We start from the raw sequence: 18,177 nt of genomic DNA on the forward strand, positions 1-18,177 counted from the left end.
CATCATGGATGTGACATTTCCAGTCAAAACTTGAAAAAGAAATCCAGAACTCACAAAAATATCAGTCTACGTTTGCTATTTTAAATAAGGGGAAAAATGTATGTGTTCAGCATGTGACAAAAAAGGAGGGCTGTTTTTTAGAGACAATATAGGATTTTTGTGAATTAAAATGTGCATACCAGAAGCAATAATACCAACAAATGGAGAAGGAATGACTCTTCGTGATCTTTATAGACCACAGAATTATTTTAAGTGCCAGTTTTTTTTAGAAACTGGACCATTATGGATGTGACAGTTCTGTTATGGATGTGACAATTTACTGAGATACTAAGAAATGCCGAAAAAAACCCAACCAAAAAAAGCTATGAGAGACCTCACATGGATATTTACACCACAAAATTTGACATCTGACCTATCTACAAAGTAGGGTCAAAACCTTTGGTTAAAACTAGATTTTTCATCGTAGGATTTACAATTACATGGACTTGCTCGCATACACATTTGAAACAACATGAGAGGGAGCAAATATTGATATAAATTTTACTGACTCTTCCTTTAATTATACAAAATCCATTGACCAACACACCAAACACCACCTCACAAACGGCAGCGTAAACCCATGGCCATCGATCCACATGTAGACACGTGCTAACAATGCCACACGTATCCCGTAATTAATTTACATGGTAAGCGCTGCATTTACCCAGTGATAACAAGATTAATTAAAGGTTTTAGTAATTAGGAGCTCAGTGAGGATGTGGGTCTGAAAGACAGAATGACCCGTCTCCCACACCCTGATGCCTCAGCAGTGGGGAGAAGAGACTGGGGTAAATTCATATGGCCATTAATGGTCTCCGGTAGATCACTGTCAGATGGCTTTCCACACCACTGTGCAATTACACACTCCCTTCATCCAATTACTGAGATTCAGACTGCAGATGCTGTTATATGTTTATTTTTTAACTTTTAACTGCAAATTTTCCATATAAGATTGTCAGGGGTTAATTTGAATGCCTTGCAATCCATCCAAGGCATAAAAAGCAGTGGTCTTTGATATTTCTATATTTAACTCGTTTAAGATACATTTCTGAGATTTTTCGCCCACATGGATCCCCAATGGTTAGACCGTCAGATTGATCAATTTTCCATCTATTTGCTGTTGGTCTCTGAGGGAGTTGCTTTATATATTCAGTTGCTTTTGAGAGTGGGTTTTTATGAACTAGGCTCCATCAGATAATTTAAAATGTACTTTTAAAATACAGACTGTGCGCTAAATGTAAAGTAAGTGAGCTATATAAACAGTATTAATAGTCTTCTGTATGGGGTACTACAGTAATATGATATAAAATGGAAGTGTGAATACCATTGGGATTGTTTCTTTTCGACACTAAGCATCAAAGATGCTTCACTACATGGGACCCAGTGTGAATACATTATTCATTATATAAAACGTGTGTTATAAGACAGCAAGTTTGAATAATCTTTAACGAAACATACTTCATGCACATATTTAAAACCATACAAGCAAACTAAATTGCAACTTTAATTTTTCATATACTGTATGCCTAAAGTATTTATGTAAAAGTTTATATTCAAATTTACTTATTTAGCAGACTCCTCTGCCCAAAGCAAATGTAGAATGCTTCCATCTTTACAGTAATCAAAAATTCAAACAAAGCCGAATGCATTGACCCGTCACTCCTTAAATAAACATTAAATCCTATATTTGCAATTGAAAAAGCAGGTCAGAGTGCAGAAGGTCTGTGCAGAGGGGAAAGGTAAGCCACCCATTTCCCTAGCTGCCCAACGCAATCTACATCGGCCAGCTCAATATTTCATTAGCACAACAAAGAACAAGATAGAGAAAACCCTCTCTGCAATAATTAAAGATCCAGAGGGGATGTAGCCGCACAGCAGTCTGTGGTCCCCCCGCCAAAGTAATAGATCAAATAAATGCTGGCCCTATGAACATGAATAATGAGTGAAGCATGGTGAAGGGTTGGGGGTGGTATAGGAGGGTGGGCTGGAGTGGGATCTAAAGACTTGGCACCGACACCCTCCTTCTCTGGGCCTACTGAGTCAACCAACTGGAGGACTAGAATCCTATGGAGTGAGGAAGAAGTGACCATAGAGGGAGTCGTGTAGGAGAAAATCTTGCTCTGTACTATCTACTAGATCAAACTGATTTTGCCAAGTGAGAAATATTCTTGGGTTTAAAACTGTTGACCCCGGAACAACATTTTATAAGAGAAAGCCAATTCTCAACCCAAACCATGACAACCTAACCAACACTCTTAGAAATAAAGGTGGTTAAACAGCGATGCCATAGAACCATTTTTTGTCTAAATGGTTTCATAAAGAGCCTTTAACAGCAGAATAACATTTGTTTCACAAAAGGTTCTTTGTGGCAAAAAAGGTTCTTCAGATTTTACAAATATAATGAAAGATATGGTTCTTTAAAGAACCTTGGACTGAATGGCTCTTTGGAACCAAAAATGGTTCTTTAATGGCATCGCTGTGAAGAAACCTTTAAACACCTTTATTTTTAAGAGTGTATGTTCGTGTCAGGTTAAATGAGATTTATCAGTACAGATGTTTTGATCTGGGCTTGTTTATATTGATGTAGTATGCATTGACAATACATACTATTGTTAAAAAAGCAGAAAACTGCATTCATATATCGTATATGAAAACTTAAAAGGATGCTGTTTACACAAACAGATGCAAAAGAAAATCATCCGAACGTTCGTGGCACATTCAGAGCTGAAATTGCGATGGGTGTTCCTGACAGCAGATAGAGGAGCTACTCCAGGAATTGTTAAATATTTAAACATGCTGCGAGATCTCATTAAAATCCGCACAAGCGCAGCCCAAACCAAAAGCCCCATCAGTGTCTAGTAGTCATTTTGGATACTAGTCATAACTCATTGAAGTGTGACACAACACTTATTATCTAAAGCTTCCTTGTCATACTAGGAGCATCATATATCATCATTTTCGTTGAAATGAATCAGCCTTTGACCGAGATTTATCAAATGTTGGATTGATTCGCTCTGCTTGAATTCTGACAGCCGAAGGCAGGAAAACAACAAAAATGCATTGAGGGTATAAAAGAAGGTGTGAAGTATGACAGCTCGTAATACAAAAGCAGGATGGTGAACGAACTTGGGTTCTCCCGTGTGCAGCCCAAATCTTGCAAATTAACTCTTTGTATCGCTAGTGTTTTCCTATTTTTAGCCGCGCTATCCTTTCATATAAATTGATTTCCCATAGAGAGCTTGAATCTTGCGAGCCCACAAGTTTTGGGCCCCCTCAAATACTTACCCTAAGGAATAAATCAAAGAATGCTGCCTGGTTGCTGCACAGCAGTGTGTAAATTTTATACTTGAAAATGGTTTATTTTCGTTTTAATAACAGCAAGGCATGCTTTAAACTTCATCCAAACGCGTCTCTTTATCCTTCGCTCATCTCCTTGTTTATTTATTTTGTGTGACATGCAGATTTTTTTTTTCCGTCACCAAAAACGAATAGTAGGTCAAAAAAAGATCTTGGAATGTGGAGTGTTTGAAAAACACATGAATGAAAGTAGAGCGACTTTATTCTGCATTCTTGTTGGAGTGTCAGGGGAAAGCGAGCCTTTGAAAAATGTTAGTTGTGAGATGTAAGCTAGTTGGCACTGAGACTGTTCTGGTTGGAAAATAAGGTAGTCCGTTGAGTTGAAGCAATGCTCTGAGGAAATGATGTGAATCATTAACTGGTACAAATGTTTGCTTATTTTATTTTGGGTAACAGTGCAAAACAGCTCCGCAGGAACACAGGAGAGAACATCCTAATTATCACTTACAACAACTCATGAGGAGGAAGGTACACCTCATAAATATTGTCTGTGCATACATGATTCATGAAGTTGTTTTCTCTGCCTTAAAAAATAATTTTCCAACAAGGAAGGAATTCTGTTATTATTTACTAACCTACATGTCCACTTTTGAAATGCATGAGTCTTTTTCTAAGCTGCCATCCGCAACTTTTAATAAAAAGAAACAAACATCAGTTATTGAGCAAGTATATAAAAACATACATTTGGAATGTAAACATAATGAAAGTATTTTTATTTTGGGAAGAACGGTTGCTTTAAAATAGTTTCCTTAACATTTTAACTCAAGTTTGTCCCCTCCTTTTTTGACTGTTGAAGGGTGTTTGAGAAAGAGTCCCAGGGAGGGATCAAGAGAAATGAGTTAAATCCTTCCTCCTTATCCAGAATAAGCTTCATGAATCCCTTTACACCCATTTACTGTGTGATTCTCTTGACTGTGACCCGGACATCTCCATACTTCAGACTTCACTCACTCCTCCTCGTAAAATATGGAGCTTAAAGCTGTTCATCTCTATAATCATCTGTGTGCGTGCTTGGCAGCCGTCTCCAAGAAAAGGTAACAAGAACTCGGGCTCAGTGCCAGCTTCCTATTGCTCTGTTCCAAAGGTAACACTGCTGAAAGTTCCTTTGAGATTTTAAAGCTGTAATACTATTACTGAAATATGCCACTGTTTTAGGTTTTTAAAGTGTTGAATTACAAAGAACGTCATTAATTCAGCCTTACATATGAAACACTATGAAAATTACTGGAACATATAATGCAATATATTAAATAATAAGTGCTAATAATTTTCAATACAAGAAAATTAGCAATTTCTTATGTATATTTATTCCATATATTGTGATATACTGTCACCGTCCTTCTGAAACCTCGTACATCCCAATTCGCAGTTTTTCAGGAAATGGATTATTTTTATTACTGTGTTGTTAAAGTTGACAAACACTTTTGAATACTTTTATTGGTTAGATATTTGCAAATCACAGTGACAAACCCAAAGGGTGACTGAAGATAATGATTTATTGCTCACAATAATATATTCAAATTCAATATATTTTCAAAGACACACACATACTGTGCTACTTCATGCAGTATATCACAAATAATCAGCCAATCTGAACAGTCTAAAAAAAACATGTATGTTTAAATACTTCTGAACACCTGAACTCCTCCTGAAAAAAACTACCTCCGAGATTTTTTTGCAGGGACTCAAGCTTGCCAGCATGTCATGCTATGAATCACCAATGACATAAAGTTATATTTTTGCTGAACTATCCCTTTAAATTTTATCACAAAAGACCACTAATAGCAAAGTTAACCCTACTTGTATTTTACAGGAATATCTCAAGGACAGTCGGGCTTATACAAAATATAGTCATACATCTTGAGACCTAATAAATACAGAGAGCATCGGTTGCCGTCTGTGTGCTCAGTCACACATTTACTGTCTGTCACAGCACTGGCTGCTCAGAGACTGTGACACGGCACCCAGGCTCTGCAGACAAGCGTGAGCTCGTGAAAATGCCAGCAGGGGCACTGCAACCGATAGCCAGAGGATTTATAACCAGCAGACTAAGAAAAAGAGAGTGAGCGACAGGGGATATGGTAGAGGGAATAGCGAGCATGTGTGAGGTAAAATTGCTGCAGGCATTTCTCAGACTGACCTTCAGTGTCCTGTCCCAGCCGAGCTCTTTAAATGAGCCTTTACACCAGCGGCAGCCAGGGCAGTCATCCAGCCAGAGGCAGGGGAAAGCAGAATGCTCTTATGAGACTACACATCGCAGCCACCCACTCACAAGCGTGATATGTCCAATTTTCACCAAATTCCCTGAAGGCCTTGTTCAAAACTGAAGCGCTTTACATATTTAAATGAGTAAAGCACGCGGGTAAACTGTAGAAAAATGCTGATCATTGTCTCTGTAAAGAAATAGATTTTTAATGATAAATATAGATCTTTAAAAACAGATTTACTATGGGCTTTGAGGTTGTTAAGCCATAATTTATGTTTCTTTAGAGGCCAATTCAGTGTTGTTCTAGCGTTATTTAAAAAAAACTATATAGCTTTACAGCTGTCGAAGAACTACACTACCCATAGGAAAGAGTATAGATACCAAGAGGCGAAACTGGTGCTTTTTGGGAAAAAGCACAGCCGCCATTTTGGGTTGATAACTGACATGGTTTCTATTGAGCCAAGGCTTTTTTCATTATGTATGTATTATCATTCAGGTTGAATTTTTGCTTTAATGTTTTCATTTTGTTATCAAAGCAGCTAATATTGCCATCGCGAAGGAAAAAAGTCGCTTTCACCCCAAAATAGCAGAGGCGATGATGTTGCAAAAGAAAGTTCTATTGAGTTTCGCTTCTTAGTATGTATCTATACTCTTTGCCCAAAGTCCTGGTTGCTGTTACGATGGAAAAGAGAATCCTCAAACTCCTGGAAAACGTTTCTCCAATGAAGCTAAAGTAATCGACTCCCCTACACTTTTAAACAATTGCATTTGTTCATTTGAAATAAAACAAAAAACATTTGAACACATGTTTTTGTTATGTACCAAACTTTAAATTTAAAGGGATAGTTCATCCAAAAATAAACGTTTTTTTTCATTTACTCACCCTCATGTCGTTCCGACTTTACTTCATCTGCAGCACACTAAAGTATATACAGTATATCACAGAAGTGAACACACCCCTCACATTTTTGTAAATATTGTTTTATATCTTTTCGTGTGACAATTGGACATTTTCACTCAGGGGTGTACTCACTTTTGTTGCCAGCAGTTTAGACATTATTGGCTGTGTGTTGAGTTATTTTGAAGGGACAGCAAATTTACACTGTTATACTATGGAAGCATATGTGGTGCAAAATTCAATTTGCAGTGTAAATTGACAATGCAATTGTGTATCTAAATATACATTTCAAATAACGTATGTGCAACATTGGGTGCAAAATGAAAATAAAAATTCAATTATATCAATTACATTTGTAAGTTCCTACACTAGTTTTAATGTTATTTAAATGGGTATTTTTAACGCTCTTTAAGTTGCAAAATTAAAATTAAAATGCATTCCCGGATTGATTATACATATTTAAGATAGTCAAGCAAAACTGTAGCAAAAAACTGTAGCAAAAAAGAAAATTCTAATGTGATTTTCCCTTAATGCATTAATATTAACTGATTGAACATTTGGGACTGCATTTTCATTTACACACAGTGAGTGGTGCAAAATTAAATGTGGACTTGAAAATGCATTTCGAGCTGACCACGCCCCCACCCCGGAACAGCGTTATTGCGTAAAGTCGGAGCCAGCATCGCCAGTTACAAGCATGGATGTGCGGCTGCAAAGCTGATAAAAAACATTAAATTGCATGCACACGAATTGGAGCACAAAGGAAAAAAATACTTGGGTGTTTTTTAAGATTAGTACGTCAATGTAGACGATAGAACTAGTAGCTACATTGCTAGAATATTCTGCCTTATCAAGCGGGAGCTCGCATCTTGAATGTCTTATAATCACTTGACTTTCTCATACGCGTTTCATCATGAACACATTCAGTATTTTGATTACTGTCTTTTTTGTCACAATATCTTAATACAATTGTTCAGAAATTGTCGTTTTGTGAGACCACTGTTCAGTAACTGTACAGTACAATCACAAACGCGATACATCCACGTGAAATACACCTCTGTACTGTGCTTCTTTCGTGCTTGAGGCAGTGTAAGGGGAGAGATTATGCACAAATACACATAAACATTGCCAAAGTGGAGATCTGCCCTTACGGAAATAAACCTTGGTTTCTAATTCATCCGGATGCTGCAGTTTAGGCTGTGACAGATCCACTGTATAACTCGATTCCTGAAGTTAAGAAAATGTTGCACCACAAAAACAGTCAACATCTTAACATAATCCTTCAGAAACAAAGACAACAAATACTAAACGTGTACATGCAAGCGATTTAACGCTTTTATTATCTCTGCAGTCGAACGTGTTTTCAACACCTCAAAACAACATACAGTTGAAAGAAAAAGTATGTGAACCCTTTGGGCTTACTTGGATTTCTTCATAAATTGGTGATAAAATGTGTTCTGATCTTCATCTAAATCACAACAATAGAGAAACACAGTCTGCTTAAACTAATACCGCACAAACATTATACGTTTTCATATTTTTATTGAACACAACCTGTAAACATTCATAGTCCAGGGTGGAAAAAGTATGTGAAACCCTAGGCTAATGACTTCTCCAAGAGCTAATTGGAGCCAGGAGTCCGCCAACCTGGGGTCCAATCAATGTGATGAGATTGGATGTGTTGATTAAAGCTGGCCTGTCCAATAAAAAACACACCAGTTTTGAGTTTGCTGTTCTGAAGAAGCGTTGTCTGATGTGAACCATGCCTCGCACAAAAGAGCTCTCAGAAGACCTACGGTCAAGAATTGTTGACTTACATAAAGCTGGAAAGGGCTACAAAAGTATATCTAAAAGCCTTGATGTCCATGTGTCCACGGTAAGACAGATTGTCTACAAATGGAGAAAGTTCAGCACTGTTGCTACACTCCCTATGCATGGTCGTCCTGTAAAGATGACTGCAAGATCACAGTGCAGAATGCTCAATGAGGTGAAGAAGAATCCTAGAGTGTCAGCTAAACACTTACAGAAATCTCTGGCACATGCTTACATTTTTGTTGACAAATCTACAATAAGGAAAACATTAAACAAGAATGGACTTCATGGGAGGACACCACGGAGGAAGCCACTGCTGTCCAAAAAAAACATTGCAGAACGTTTGAAGTTTGCAAAAGAGCACCTGGATGTTCCACAGCACTACTGGCAAAACATTCTGTGGACAGATGAAACCAAAATTGAGTTGTTTGGAAAGAACACACAACGCTATGTGTGGAGAACAAAAGGCACAGCACACCAACATCAAAACCTCATCCCAACTGTGAAATATGGTGGAGGGGGCATCATGGTTTGTGGCTGCTTTGCTGCCTCAGGCCCTGGACGGATTACTGTCATCGATGGAAAAATGAATTCCAAAGTTTATCAAGACATTTTGCAGGAAAACTTAAGACCATCTGTCCGCCAACTGAAGCTTAAGAGTGGATGGACGAAGCAACAGGACAACGACCCAAAGCATAGAAGTAAATCAACAACAGAATGGCATCAACAGAAGAAAATACGCCTTCTGGAGTGGCCCAGTCAGAGTCCTGACCTCAACCCGATTGAGATGCTGTGGCATGACCTCAAGAGAGCGATTCACACCAGACATCCCAAGAATATTGCTGAACTGAAACACTTTTGTAAAGAGGAATGGTCCAAAATTTCTCCTGACCGTTGTGCAGGTCTGATCTGCAACTATAGGAAACGTTTGGTTGAGGTTATTGCTGCCAAAGGAGGGTCAACCAGTTATTAAACCCAAAGGTTCACATACTTTTTCCACCCTGCACTATGGATGTTTACATGTTGTGTGCAATAAAAACATGAAAACTTATAATGTTTGTGCAGTATTAGTTTAATCAGACTGTGTTTCTCTATTGTTGTGACTTAGATGAAGATCAGAACACATTTTATGACCAATTTATGAAGAAATCCAAGTAAGCCCAAAGGGTTCACATACTTTTTCTTTCAACTGTACCTAACTAGCAAATAGCGATGCTGGCTCCGCCTTCATGCAATGACGTTGTATCGGGGAGGGGGCGTGGTCAGCCCGAAATGCATTTTCAAGTCCACATTGAATTTTGCACCACTCAACGCGCTGTGTGTAAATGAAAATGCAATCCCAAATGTTCAACCTGTTAATGTTAATGCATTAAGGGAAAATGACATTAAAATTTTCTTTTTGTTACAGTTTTGCTTGACTATCTTAAATATGTATAATCAATCCGGTAATGCATTTTCATTTTAATTTTGCAACTTAAAGAGCGTTAAAAATATCCATTTAAATAACATTAAAACTAGTGTAGGAACTTACAAATGTAATTGATATAATTGAATTTTTATTTTCATTTTGCACCTAATGTTGCACATACGTTATTTGAAATGTATATTTAGATACACAATTGCATTGTCAATTTACATACTGCATTGCCATTTTGCATATTACATTGCAAATTGAATTTTGCACCACATATGCTTCCATATTATACAAGCTGTACACTCACTATTCAACATTGCAGCAAATTGTAATTTCTTCAGTGGTGTCACATGAAAAGTTATAATAAAATTATTACTAAAATGTGAGGGCTATACTCAGTTCTGTGAGATACTTTATTTTTAAGAATGTTGGTAACAAAACAACATTGACCTCCATTGCTACCATTGTACAGACATACAACCAATGAGACATTTCTCAAAATATCTTCTTTTGTATTCCACAAAGTTATACAGGGTGAGGGTGAATTAATGATGAGAGAATTATGAACTGCACTATCCCTTCTAGGTGAACAATATTTTACATTTTTTCTCATAAAATACTATGACTCATCTCTGGGATGGTTAGTTTGGTTACTTATTATTGAGGTTTCATTTTTAGTTCTGTGTACCAAAATATTAATGGAACTAAATACAACAAAAATACCAGAACAAAGGCAGAAAACTATGCAACTATGGCCTTTTCTTAGTTCGGCTACAGCAGCCACGTTGGCTTTTCGATTAAGTGCGAATGATTCAGTGCATCAGTCTTGATATCAGACGCTGTGTAATGACTGTGGTAGAGTAATATCTCCTACAGGAGATGCTAATAAACCACCAGCCATGATACCAGGATGCTTTACAACCTCAGGGTCTCCAACAAGTCTGCATGATCCTGCGCTCAGCAACCAGATAAGATAAAATGATGCGCCTGCATTTGCGAGTATGTGTGTGATCGGCATTTATGAGCGACCATGGTTGATATTTCTTTCATAGCCTGGTCACACAAAACATCCGGATGTGTAGTTCTCTGCATATACGCACAGAATATGGCTTTAATTTATAGTTTTATCAGGAATCAGACATTATTCAGCCGGTTGCTGACAGCAGAGTGCCATAATTGGCCGAATGGGACAGACGTCCCAATGGGTTTTATGTTGATCCTGTTACACGCTGATGTGCTGAGACAGCCTTGCTGCGGCCCGTCTGTCAGTCCTGTAGTCGACACAGATATACATTTTCAAACTCTCTGGTTTCAGTGTCCTGGGCTGAATGCCCCTTGTGACGGGATGGGGTAAGCATTACTCTCTAATTATTTAAAAAAAAGAGCTCAGTGCTGGCTCCAGCATGTCAAGATCAATGATCAGATTGTTTAATTGTGTAATGTGAAGGGTTATTGATTTTATTTGCATGGGTTATTTGATTAATTAGGAAGGAGCGCTGTTGTGTTGCTCAGTAGATGATTTACAGAAATGCAGACGGATTTAGAAGTAAAGTAGAAACAAATGACTGGATTAAATTATGACTTCTTTAAGAATTTCAATAAGAACATAACGCTTCATTATGTAAGGTCTTTATACACCTTTGAAGACATGTGTCTATTATATTGCATTTCTGTCAATATATCCTGTCAATTCTGACAATAAAATGACACCTTATCCCTAAAGTGTACATTTGAAGATGAATAGCATGCAGCCAGAAAGTCAAATCTCTTGTAGACCTGACTTCTTTCTGGCTAAGAGATCTTCAAGCCTACTCTTTTTATCCAGCACCAAGAACATCTCACTTCTGCTATCATGTATAATCTTTTTTCTATTATCTTACTGTTCTTTCTGTTCAGTCATTGGGACTGTGGGGATAAACTGTAAGATTAAATGAAGCCCCGCTTGCGAGCAAAAGAGAGAGTGAAGCAGCTGCTCTCATAAAAAATGCAAGCCAATGAGACTCTCTCCCAGCCAGAAACCATCTCCTATTTTAATGCATTCATGTTTTGCTAGACAACGTTGCCCCCACCCAGCCATTTTAACGTGGCTAGATTTTCAACATAGCTGTACTAAAAATGTATCATTACACTGGGTGAATTCTCTACACAGTTATATTTTGCGTGTGATGTTTTAGAAATATTACAAAATCTACAGCTGAGTCATAAAACAAGTGATCCAGTTTAAACAGACAAATGCTGTTAATCATTATCATTTTAAAACAAACATGCTTTCTTTCTATGCAAATTAGATTTTTATTGATACTAGATAAGGCTGACATCATTTAACAATGTAGTTTATTTTTTGTCTTTTATGACTGATACTGTCCTCCTGAACCAAGTTCCAGACGTTGTGACTCATCATCACTGCATCCCACATTCATTCCCTGTGAAACAGAAATTTCAAAATTTTCTAACAGTGACAAATGGAAAATAATTTTTAAAATATAAAAAAATTCTACAGTTTTTGATTATTTGCAATATATTGTAATTAAAAGCCGTCTTTCCACTATCGAGCCTGAAGCGGACGTGCTAGTGCGTGCCAGGGCCTGTCACTGACAAGCTCAAAATTTACTTTAGCTAAGTATAAAACATTGAGGCTACATTCAAATAAATATTACCACCATATTAGCACTACAGAATTGTACAAGAACATTAAATAGGTCAGGCGAAACCAACATTTCATATGCTGTGTTATAATTGTGTTTTTCCACAAACAGAAGCTGCATTTAATTGAATGTGTGTTTGAATTTTTAACTGTGCATTGCACCAGTTATACACCAAATGTTGTTGAAATGATTATAATTCTTACCCACGATTCTAAGTGACCAAAAATCGCTCAGATCTTAGGGGTAAGTTACATACATACACAAACAATACAGTTTTCTCATATATATCTTCTAGAATTTCAGATGAGATTCATCTCTAAACAAAACTATAAAAACAAATATTACTTTTTTAAATAGTTTAATTTTGTGTTATTCCTTCAAAACACAGAATTCTGTTTTTTGGTGAAAATTCAAAAAGGAATATATTTTATTAATTATAAATAGTACCTGTACAATTTTACCCCTAACATGGGCAGGACTACAAAATAATATGGTAGTTGTGTGAAATAGTTTGCAAAAAAAATAAACTTTTTATATAAGCTATAAATTATAGCTTTATCATGGGTTTTGAAAATTCTATCATCGTTTACTCACCCTCTTGTCATTTCAAACCTGTACGACTTCCTTCCACAGAACACAAAATAATATATTTTGAAGAATGTGGTAACCGAACAGCGCCAACACCCATTCACTTCAACTGTATGGACATAATGAATGGGTGCCGGTTAACGACATTCTTCAAAATCTTCTTTTGTGTTCTGTGGAAGACAGAAAGTCGTACAGGTTTGAAATGACAAAAGGCTCAGATCTTAGGTGTAAGTTACATACATACACAAACAATACAGTTTTCTCATATATCTCTTCTAGAATTTCAGATGAGATTCATCTCAACAACAGTGTGATCAAATTATCATTTGACATCATTTTTTTGTTCAAGAGCAAACTGTGTGAGCTATGCCATCAACATTTGATAGTTCTGTACTTTTACTGTACAACAAGCAAACTATTGTGTCATTTGTGTTTATGATTAACTTTAACTGTGTGAGCTCAATGAATTAACCTGAGCTTTACCAACCTCCGAGTGCAAAGGCGTTCACTTTTTTTTTGTTGAAGAAGGTTTTAGTCCCGTGGTAAAAGACACAGAACAATCTCTCTATTTTCTGCTGACACTTCAGAAAATAAGTGAAACACGGAGGAAGAGTGCACCGCCTTTGAAGTGGAGAAGCAGTGAACTGTAGTAAAGGGCAAGTTAAACAGGCGGTGTGCAGAACCTCTCGAATCAATCACCATCCACGGGTACACCCCCCCAGCCCCCTGCCCCCTACAGGAACTTCACAAAGGGAATATGAAGGCTAAAACTAAAGCTCTGTACACGATAAGCCCCCATGTTACATATTATCAACACAGAATGCCATTTCTCTCAAACTGTCCAGTGGTTGGGGGATCTCCAGATTGGATACCCAACCTCTGGTTTTCCTTAAGGGGTTCAGGGGACACGGAGGAGGGGGTTCTGATGGATTACTGTGTTCACCTTTAAGACCCCATTAATGCGGCTCCTCTAAGCATGTAGATAAACACACATGGACACACTAGAGAGACACTCAAATGCGTCTTGCTTTGGACACAGGGACACATGGCCATTTGAGAGTAGTACATTTGGGTTTTCTGTTTTCTTAACAATCTATCAGTGTTATTGACTATTCATATTTTTTATAAAATATTGCAGTGTTTATCATAAATGATTATTAATTCTGTCAAGTCTTATCTAAAAAGTATAATCGTACAAACTAAAGAGAATGTTAGTTTACTACGGCATCTGGTACTATCCAGATGTCGCTTGAGCACTATACAATTACCTACAGGTCAGTCTGTTTATGTTTTGTTAATGTGCGGAGTATGGAAGGGGTGTTACATTTTAAGTACAATAAAGTGCAATAGCTTCATGATGCTTCGGGATTCTAATCTTTATAATTGAATTCCTTGGCAAATAGTTTTAGCAGGTTTTCAGATGGGCGGTCGCAGCAAGGTTTGCACCATCGTGCACGGTCAATTGCTCCACAATTTCATCACATTAGCATAAGCGTGCTACACTGACAATAAATAAAACAGATCTTGTGGTGGTGTGTGCTTCTTTTAAAACTGATAAAAGAGATTACGGGTATTTGGGACAATGGCGCACACTCTTAAAAAACACTGCCTGAGTGTCACGCTACCCTAAACTGATTTATGAGCGTTTTTCCGGTTCCTCATAAGACCGCTCTGTGATTAACTGCAGCAATATCAGGTGAAATGTTCCCAAGCAGTTTACATAATTCACTGTATTGCTCCTAAAATTGTATTGTTGTCACTTAGTGGATTATTGGAGCGAAGACTTCACCCTCACCGTTGCACACAGTGGCACGTTGGTGAACCGTATATAGTCAATAAACCAAATGGCCGTGGTGAGGAACAGATTGTGTTGTTAAAGCAAATGTTGTTTGTAATGCTCAGATGCTCACAGAAGTTCAACATAAAAACAGCAATAACGTGCACGTTGCACAGATTTATGTTTTCTAACCTTCTTGCTTCATACATGCAAAATATTGCTAAGTAGCAAATAGAAACAGCAGCAGCACTTCTTTCTATACACGATTTTGTACAGCATGCGCAGATGTCATGCAAAACTAACATGTACTAGTGTTTATGGTGGTGAATTAAACCTTTCACAGTTCTTTACTGATAAATGAGACCAGTATACATGAACAACAAGAAGCTTAAGTATGCAAAAGATCAGTGCTGTGAATATTACTTTTTTAAATAGTTTAATTTTGTGTTATTCCTTAAAAACACAGAATTCTGTTTTATGGTGAAAATTAAAAAGGAATATATTTTATTAATTATAAATAGTACATGTACAACGTAACCCCTAACATGGGCAGGACTACAAAATAATATGGTAGATGTGTGAAATAGTTTGTAAAAATATACTTTTTATATAAGCTATAAATTATAGCTTTATCATGGGTTATGAAAATTCTATCATCGTTTACTCACCCTCTTGTCATTTCAAACCTGTACGACTTCCTTCAACAGAACACAAAATAATATATTTTGAAGAATGTGGTAACCGAACAGCGCCAACACCCATTCACTTCAACTGTATGGACATAATGAATGAGTGCCGGTTAACGACATTCTTCAAAATCTTCTTTTGTGTTCTGTGGAATACAGAAAGTCGTACAGGTTTGAAATAACAAAAGGGTGAGTAAATGATGACAGATTTTTTTGGGTGAACTATCCCTTTAAGACAGAAAATCTTTTTAATGTAGTGAGAACTTTTTTTAACTCACATTCTCAATCTATTTTTGTGAATATTTTCAGAATTTTAGCCCACACAAGTAAAGCTAAAACTATACACATACACACACATGTACACAATCTCACACACATGACATAACTAACATTTTACTGAAGCGATCAGTTAAGAAGCTGCCTCGTATTAAACCTGCTCCCCGGTTCCCCTGCGGCTTTGGGAGACAAGCTCGCAATGAAAGCATCTCTTCTGGCCACAGCGCAGCGGGACAGGATGGCCTTCGTCCAAGCCAAGCACTTCTTTGCCAACCACACCCCAACCGTGGCATCTGCTCTGGCTCTCTTCTCATTTCCAGTCATGACAGCTAGTAATGTCCAGTCTCATATGCAGAGCGTGTGTGTATTTGCTAACAACACCGTGTGTGTTCAAACCTCACTGGTGTCATTAAAGTAAATAAACCAATTGCTTATTTCAGGCTTTTTTGGCGAGCGGAAGGGACCCGCTTGAGAGAACTTCATTATGTTTGTGTAGGGAATAGTCCAAATTGGCGATTTCCTCTCTAATGCAAGCGATTTATGTCAAAAGTTATAAAAGCATTCAAAGAATGTTATAGATTTAGTCTGCTTGGGTGGACAAAGATCTCAGTGTGCGCGTGGACAGCTGCTGTTTTACGCGTTAGGTTCCTTTTATCACTGACTGGACGTATACTGATGTAGACACTGACAGACTGATGTAGACACTAATGTGGTGCTTCACAGCAAAACATAATTTCAGTTTTTGTCTTGAAAAATTGTACATAGTAACCAGGGTTAAATTTAGAATAAAAATTCATGACAATTGGCTTCCTTTTAATTGGTATGAACCGGCCACACCCACACGTTGCTGGTTTCCTATATTTCACAAAAAAGTGAAAAAAAACATTTGACAAACAGACAAACATAAATATACCCTTTTAACAATGTTGGGTTATTTTAACTCATCATTGAGTCATAATTGGACAAACACAATCGTTGGGTTAAAGTAATTCGACCCAACAATTTGTTAGAAAACCCCAGATTTTGGGTTGAAACAACCCAATTTGGAACCCAACGGTTGGGATTGTCCATTTTTGACCCGACACTTGTTTAAAAATCCTACCAGTTTTCAGTGTATGTTACAATTTCAGTTATGTAAGCCTGATACATGTTGTTGAAACCTAAATATGTTCAATTTGAAAGTTTTTTCCCTTCATTCTCAATAATGCGATTATATTTTCATGCATTCATTTTAATAAAAATATTTTTCAAATTGAATAAGCATTTCAGTCACATTCTGTACACTATTTATTTACATTTAATCATTTAGCAGACGCTTTTATCCAAAGCAACTTATAAATAAGGCCTCTAATAAATGTGACCCTGGACAACAAAACCAGTCTTATGGATTCATGTTTCAAAATTGAGATTTTTACATAAGCTGAAAGCTGATCAAATAAGCTTTCCATTGATGTATGGGTTGTTTGAATAGGACAATATCTGGCGGAGATACAACCGTTTAAAACTCAGGAAACAGCTTTTGAAGTTGTTAATAAGGGGAACTGTGGCAGGGCATCCATTTACAAAAATAACGTTTTTAAATATTTAAGGTAGGAAATTTACAAAATAACTTCATGGAACATGATCTTTCCTTAATATCCTAATAATTTTTGGCATTAAAGAAAAATCTATAATTTTGACCCATACAATGTGTTTTTGATTTTACTAAAAATGTTCCTGTGCTACTTAAGACCATGTTTCTGTAAAAGTTTTTTTTTTTTTGGAATTTCAAGTTTTTGATGGTGCACAATCCTGGTAATAACTTTGACTAGAATATCTTTGAGTAACTTTGAGTGGAATAGGGCTATCTGAGTATCGGAGGAAATCTGAAGTGAAGAAACAAAGATGATTCACCTTTTAACAATTGGCTTCTTGCTTCAGGCAAAATCACGCAACTCCAATCTTTTGCTAATACAACAGCTGTCAAAGCGATCAGAGCAGAGGTGTGTCAATGGACCCGAGGCCTCTGCAGGCCATGATGGATAACAGGGGGAGGCTAATAACTTTGTTTTGCTTGTTAGGCTGATGGTTTTCTTACGCAGCTAATTAACTTGCGGACACCTCAGGGACCCTCTTGGCTGCCTGGCTCCCTGTCTATGCTGCTTCCTGCTCTCCAGCTTTGCACTTTTACTCAGTAGCTCTTGTTTCTGTCATCTTGAAATTGATGGGAGGTTGTGAACTGTCTGTCGCAGTCCCAAGGTGCCTTTGCTCGGCGAATAGACGGTTCCCGAATTCCACTTTCCTTGCAGTTGATGTGATAAATCAATAGGAGGGGTCAAATGTAACGGTGACTGCAAAGTTTTCTCCAGACCAAAAGAAGTTATGTTGTTTCCATGGCAAGGCTCACAACATCATTTTAAACTGTAAAAAACATAATTGTTTAAGTGGTTGTTCTTTTGTTGTTAATGGAGTTGTTTTGCTAATACTAACAATCTAATTC

Source organism: Triplophysa dalaica, chromosome 15, assembly GCF_015846415.1.
Source record: "Triplophysa dalaica isolate WHDGS20190420 chromosome 15, ASM1584641v1, whole genome shotgun sequence".
In the NCBI taxonomy this organism is placed as follows: domain Eukaryota; kingdom Metazoa; phylum Chordata; class Actinopteri; order Cypriniformes; family Nemacheilidae; genus Triplophysa; species Triplophysa dalaica.